The sequence below is a fragment of the Camelus dromedarius genome, chromosome 25 (genome assembly GCF_036321535.1).
Source record: "Camelus dromedarius isolate mCamDro1 chromosome 25, mCamDro1.pat, whole genome shotgun sequence".
In the NCBI taxonomy this organism is placed as follows: domain Eukaryota; kingdom Metazoa; phylum Chordata; class Mammalia; order Artiodactyla; family Camelidae; genus Camelus; species Camelus dromedarius.
The window spans coordinates 20,702,241-20,708,635 of NC_087460.1; the positions used below are offsets into that span (position 1 = coordinate 20,702,241).

At 36.8% G+C, this 6,395-nt stretch overlaps 1 non-coding gene across 1 annotated transcript; it reads right to left on the bottom strand.

Annotated features, from left to right (window-relative positions):
- Positions 1-5,166: 5,166 nt before the first annotated feature.
- Positions 5,167-5,239, bottom strand: TRNAD-GUC (transfer RNA aspartic acid (anticodon GUC)). Its single transcript has one exon. It is a non-coding gene; the product is annotated as a tRNA-Asp (tRNA).
- Positions 5,240-6,395: the final 1,156 nt, after the last annotated feature.

Below are 6,395 nucleotides of genomic sequence, written 5' to 3' on the forward strand. Positions count from 1 at the left end.
TCTCTAGGCAGAAATATTTGGTGAATAGTAATGATAACATATTTTTCACAGCACTTGTGATGCTCCACGTGGAACAAATTCTCCATGAATAGATGCTTGTTGAATGGATATTGACCTGTCTAGGAATGAATTAGGGCCCACAGTTAGACACAGGCTTCATTTCAATAAGTTTACAAAGCCATAAAGAATTTCTTTTTCATGGGAAGATGGGAAATTATCATTACCTTTATTTGGTAACACGAGATAATAGAAAATATGTGTATTGGTCTCTGCCCCTGGTTTCTGGCACAGAGCTCCTAAAACTCTTGTAATTTCCCAAGTGACAAGAGCACGAGGAGCATCCTTCATTTGGTCATTGGCCCTGATGCTTGACATAGAGCTCTGAAACCCTTTGTAATTTTCTGGGTGATAGTAGTACGTTTTGTTCCAGTGAGGCAACTCTGGGTGGGCGCTGGGTGGGGGCTGCCCATCTGAAAGACAAGCCATGATTAGAAGTTTGGAACTTTCAGTCCCACCCCACATCTTCTTCAGAAGGGAGAAGGGCTGACTATGGAGTTAATGATCCGTCATGCCAATGTGATGAAACCTTTGTAAGAAACCTAATACCATGGGCCATGGAGTGATTCCAGGTTGGTGGACATACCTGTGCACCAGGAGGGTGAGGCAGCCCAACTCCACAGGGACAGAAGCTCCTGTGCCTGAGACCCTCCCAGACTTTGCCCTATGCATCTGTTTAATTGTATCCCTTTATTACATTCTTAAATAAACTGGTAAAAGTAAATAACTGTTTTCTTGAGTTCTGTGAACTGCTCTAGCAAATCAATGGAATCCAAGGTGTGGCAGTCATGGAAACTTTTAATTTTTAGCCAGTCAGAAGCCCTGGCGGTAGCCTGGGCTTGTAATTGGCACGTGGAATGGGGTTGGGGGTGGGTGGGGAAATCGGAGGCAGTCTGGTTGAACTGAGCCTTTAACCTGTTGGATTTGACACTGTCTCCAGGTGGATAGTGTCAGAATTGAGTTAAATTGTAGGACACCCAGCTGGTGTTGCAGAGAATTGCTTGCTGGGGAAAAGACCCCACACATCTGGTGTCCTAAGCATTTTGAGCATGGTAATGGTGTGAGGGTAAAGCTAGAGCGGAACTGTGTTTTCCCTGTTTAGGTGGAAAACTGGGAATTTTCTCAAGTAGGTTGTTTAGTTTTAATGCCATGAACCATTGTGACTGCATCACAGAAGCAGTGCATTTTAATGCGGTGAAGGTCCTGTGGTCCAAGATCTTACTCAGCTCTCTTCCGTGTTTCCCTGAAGTGATCACTGAACCTTACCCTTTGCACATCTATTGATTAAACAGACTAAAAGTTTGGCAAGAATTTCTTACTGAAATAACCAGATTTCAGTCGGGTGTCATACGCAGGTTCGTTACTCACAAATCGATGGCTCCCTGTTTTACTTTGAGAGCGCTTTGAGTCTTGCTGTGTACTCGTAAATCTTGCTGTGGTGCCAACACCTGGTAGCACAAAGCACATTATTAGGAGTATAAAAAAGATTGATGCGTCCTACTCTAACCTGTAGGTGAATTGTTGCTTTAATGTGGTTATTCTGTTTTATGCCTGGGCTTTGTCCCACCTTGGTGAATACCGAGACATAATATTGCAATTTAGTCCGGAGAGCGCCAGGTGGTACATAATGTCATCACTGAGGGCGCCGTTACTATGGCACCCAGAACCCTCTTCCAGCTCTGAGCGTTCACCATCTTTCTCTGTTTTCACAGAGGGACAGAAGCTGCTGCAAACCAGATTTTAATATTTTAAGCAGAGCCAGGAGGCTTTGTTCTCTATCAGGATAGATGCTCTTTTCCATCATTCTTTTTTGTCAGGCAGTCTCACTGTGCATAATCCAAAGCTTCCTTTGGTGTTAATAGATTCATTCCCAGATAGAATATTTTGAAGCATTACCATTGAGATTCAACAATTCAGCCAGAATAAAAAAAAAAAAATAAGAAATGAACCTTTGGGAAAACCATATTAGCGACCAGAAAGTTGACAGCCGTCCTGTTCACTGGGGAGGCTAACTGGTAAACAAAATGATCCTCCTCGCTTCTAAGAAGCTTGAAATAATGTGAATTGTTTTTCTGGTTCCCCAGACACTGAAAGACAATCTTCTGAATGACAAACCTTTTAAGGAGAAGTTTGGACACAACAAAGTCTTATGATGTTAAGATTCCTTGTAATTAACCCGAACAATCTGTATGTGATAATTCAGTTTTCTTTTTGCACGTCCTTTAAGAAAGAGGAAATGAAATTCTGAATCTCAGAATCAGCATTTCCCTAAGAGTGCTCTGTAGCGTGTTACTGAATGTTATACAACAAATGATTCACTGAGAAGTGCTGGGTTAAACCAAATTAAGCAAGTTTGCTCACTGCAAGAATTCACAGGAGCCTTAGTACATTAATGCAGAGTGTGAATTTCCAAGAGTTGGGTAAAATACACAGCATTTTCATTCTTATTTCACCATAAAATTTTGACAGAGTATCTTAATAGTTTCATGTTCTCCAAACCAAACTTTGGGAAGATTTGCTCTAAATTCATCCTCTGAAAAATATTTTGACTGCTATACAGATAACATAGGTAAAAAGCATTTCTTGCTTAATCAAGCAATGGGCATATGATCAGATAAAGACATAGTTACTGTAAACAACAATGGATTATACAAGTTGGAAGTGTTTTCAAACATGCTATGGTGGACTCTTCTGTGACAGATCTTTGACAGGAATTACTGATTTAGCTGTGGGTTGTTAGAAGATCATCAGAACCTTGGACCTCTCATGATTTAAGTGGAATTGAGCAAGCTCCTTGTGAAGGAGACGTACCCTCATAAATGTGAAAAGTAGGAACCGAATGGTTGTGTGTGTAAAGCTGTCTTGGGCTCTTATAGAGTCATGTCCTCAGTTTGCTTACATTCTCATTGGAAAGGGCAGTCTTACAGATATACAAAGTGAAATAACAATGTAACTTGGAATCAGATTGATCTAAATGTGTTGTATAGACAAAAGGATAAGAATTCAGAGACTAGAGAGACTAGTGGATTGGTTGGAAGGCTTCAGCGGTAAATGAGATTTGGCTAGTTTTATTTATTTATTCAAATTTTATTATTATAATTTTTTTACTGCAGTATAGTTGATTTATAACATTATACTAGTTTCAGGTCTACAGCTTAGTGATTCAATATTTTATACATTAAACTCCATTTAAAGCTATTAGAAAAAATCGCTATATTTCCCTGTTCTGTACAAAATATTCTTATTATCTATTTTATGCATTGTAGCTTGTATCTCTTAATCTCTGACCCATATCTTGTGTCCTCTTTCCTTTCTACACTAGTATCCACTAGTTTGTTTTCTATAGCTATGAGTCTGTTTTTGATTCATTATATACACTTGTTTGTATTATATTTCTGATTCCACATGTAAATGATGACATACAGTATTTGTCTTTCTTTCTCAGACTTATTTCACTAAGCATAATACTCTCTAGGTCCATCTACATTGTTGCAAGTGGCAGAATTTCATTCTTTTTTTATAGCTGAAGAATATTCTGGTGTGTGTATATATATATATATATCTGGTATATGATATATATATACTGATCTATCTATCTCACATCTTCTTCATCCATTCATCTGTTGATGAATACATGTTGCCTCCATATTCTTGGTTATTGTAAAAAACAAAACAAAACAAAACAACAGGTTGCTATGAACATTGTGGTGCATGTATCTTTTCTAATTAGTGTTTTTGTTTTTTTCAGATATATACCCAGGAGTGGAAGTGGTGGATTGTATGGTAGTTCTATTTTAATTTTTTGAGGACACTCCATACTCTTTTACATAGTGGCTGCACCAATTCACATTCCCACCAACAGTATACTGGGGTTCCTTATTCTCCACATTCTCACCAGTATTTGTTATTTGTGGTCTTTTTGGTGGTAGCCATTGTGACAAGTGTAAGATGATATGTCATTGGGGTTTTAATTTGCACTTCTCTGATGATTAGTGATACTGAGCATCGCAAAGATGTGCCTCTTGGCCATCTGTCAGTCTTCAGAAGAATGTCTACTCAGGTCTTCTACCCATTTTTTAATCAAATTGTTTGATTTTTCTGATGTTGAGTTGTATAAGCTGTTTATATATTTTGGAAATAAGTCCCTTATTGGTCTTATTATTTGCAGCAATTTTTCCCATTCAGTAGGTTTTCTTTTTGTTTTTTTGTCAATGGCTTCTTGTGCCGTGCAAAAAGTTTTAAACTTAAATAGGTCCCATTTGCTGATTTTTGCTTTTGTTTACTTTGCCTGAGGAGACAGAGCCAAAAAATATTGCTACTATTCATGTCAAAAAATGTTCTTCCTATGTTTTCTTCTAGTTTTATGGTTTCTGGTCTTCCATTTAGGTCTTTAACCCATTTTGAGTTTATTTTTGTATATGACATGAGGAGGGTTCTAACTCATTCTTTTACGTGTAGCTGTCCTGATTTCACAGCACTACTTACTGAAGAGACTGTCTTGCCCACTGCATATTTTTGTCTGCTTTGTTGTAGATTAATTGACCATAAGAGGGCGGGTTTATTTCTGGGTTCTCTGTTCTGTTCCACTGATCTGTGCATCTGTGTTTTGTGCCAGTGTCACATTGTTTTGATGACTGGAGCTTTGTAATACAGTCTACAGTCAGGGAATGTGACCCCTCCAGCTTGTTTCTATTTTCTCAAGATTACTCTGGCTATTTGGAGTCTTTTGTAGTTCCATATATATATTTTAGGATTATTTGTTCTAGTTCTGTGAAAAATACGAGTATTTTGGTAGGGAAGGATTGCATTACATCTGTAGATTGCTTTGGGTAGTATGGCCTTTTAAAAAATATTAATTATTCCAATCTAAAAGCATGGGATATTTTCCCATTTCTTTGTAGCATCTTCAGTTTCCTTCTTCGATGTTTTTATAGTTTTCATAGTATAGTATGCAGTCTTTCACCTCCTTGGTTAAGTTTACTTTTAGTTTTGTTATTTTTTTTTTTTTGACATGGTTTTAGTGGAATTGTTTTTAAACTTTTTCATCTTATTTTTGTTTGTTTGGGGGAGGTAATTAGGTTTGTTTGTTTGTTTGTTTGTTTGTTTTAATGGAGGTACTGGGGATTGAACCCAGGACCTCATGCATGACAAACATGCACTCTACCACTGAGTTATACTCTCCCCCCATACTTTCTCATCTTAATATTTGATTATTGGTACATAGAAATGCAACAGATTTTTGTATATTAATCTTGTGTTCTAGTAATCCTAGTGCTTGCTGAAATCATTTATTAGTTCTAATAGTTTTTGTATGGAGACTTTAGGGTCTTCTCTATAAAGTATCATGTCATCTGGAAATAGTGACAGTTTTACTTCTTCACTTCCAATTTGAATGCCTTTGGTTTCTTTTTCTTCTCTGATTGCTGTGGCTAGGACTTCCAAAACTGTGTTGAATAAAAGTGGCTAGAGTGGGCATCCTTGTTTTTGATTTTAGAGAAAAAGCTTTCAGCTTTTCACCATTGAGTATGATGTTGGCTGAGATTTGTCATAAATGACCTTTATTATGTTGAGATATAGTCCCTCATTACTAACTTTGATGAGAGTTTTCATCATGAATGGATATTGAATTTTGTTAAAAAGCTTTTCCTGCCTTTATTGAGATGAACATGGGATCTTATCCTTCCTTTTGTTAATGTGTGTGTCACATTGATTTGATTTGTGAATATCAAACCATCTTTGTGTCCCTGGAATAAATCCCACCTGATCACGGTGTATGATTCTTTTTAAATATTGTTGAATTTGGTTTGCTAATATTTTGTTGAGGAGTTTTACATTTATGTTCATCAGAGATATTAGCCTGTAATTTTCTTTTTTTGTAGTGTCTGTCTGGTTTTGGAATCAGGACAATGGTGGCCTCATAGAACCAGTTTGGGAGTGTCACATCCTCTTACATTTTTTGGACTAATTTGAAAATGATAGGTATTAGTTCTTCTTAATACTTGGTAGAATGCCACTGTGAGGCCATCTGTCCTAGACTTTTGTTTGCTGGGAGTGTTTTGATTACTGATTCAATTTCACTACTAGTGATTGGTCTGTTCAGATTATCTATTTATTCCTAATTTACTCATGGAAGATTGTGTGTTTCTAGACATTTCTTTCTTTCTTTCTTGGTTGTCCAATTTGTTGGCATATAACTCTTTGTAGTATTCTCTTATTTTTTTGAATCTCTGTGATATTGGTTGTAAATTCTCCTGTCTCATTCCTTATTTTGTTTATTTGGATACTGTCTTTTTTCTTAATGAGCCTATCTAAAGTTTTTTTTTTTTATTATCAATTTT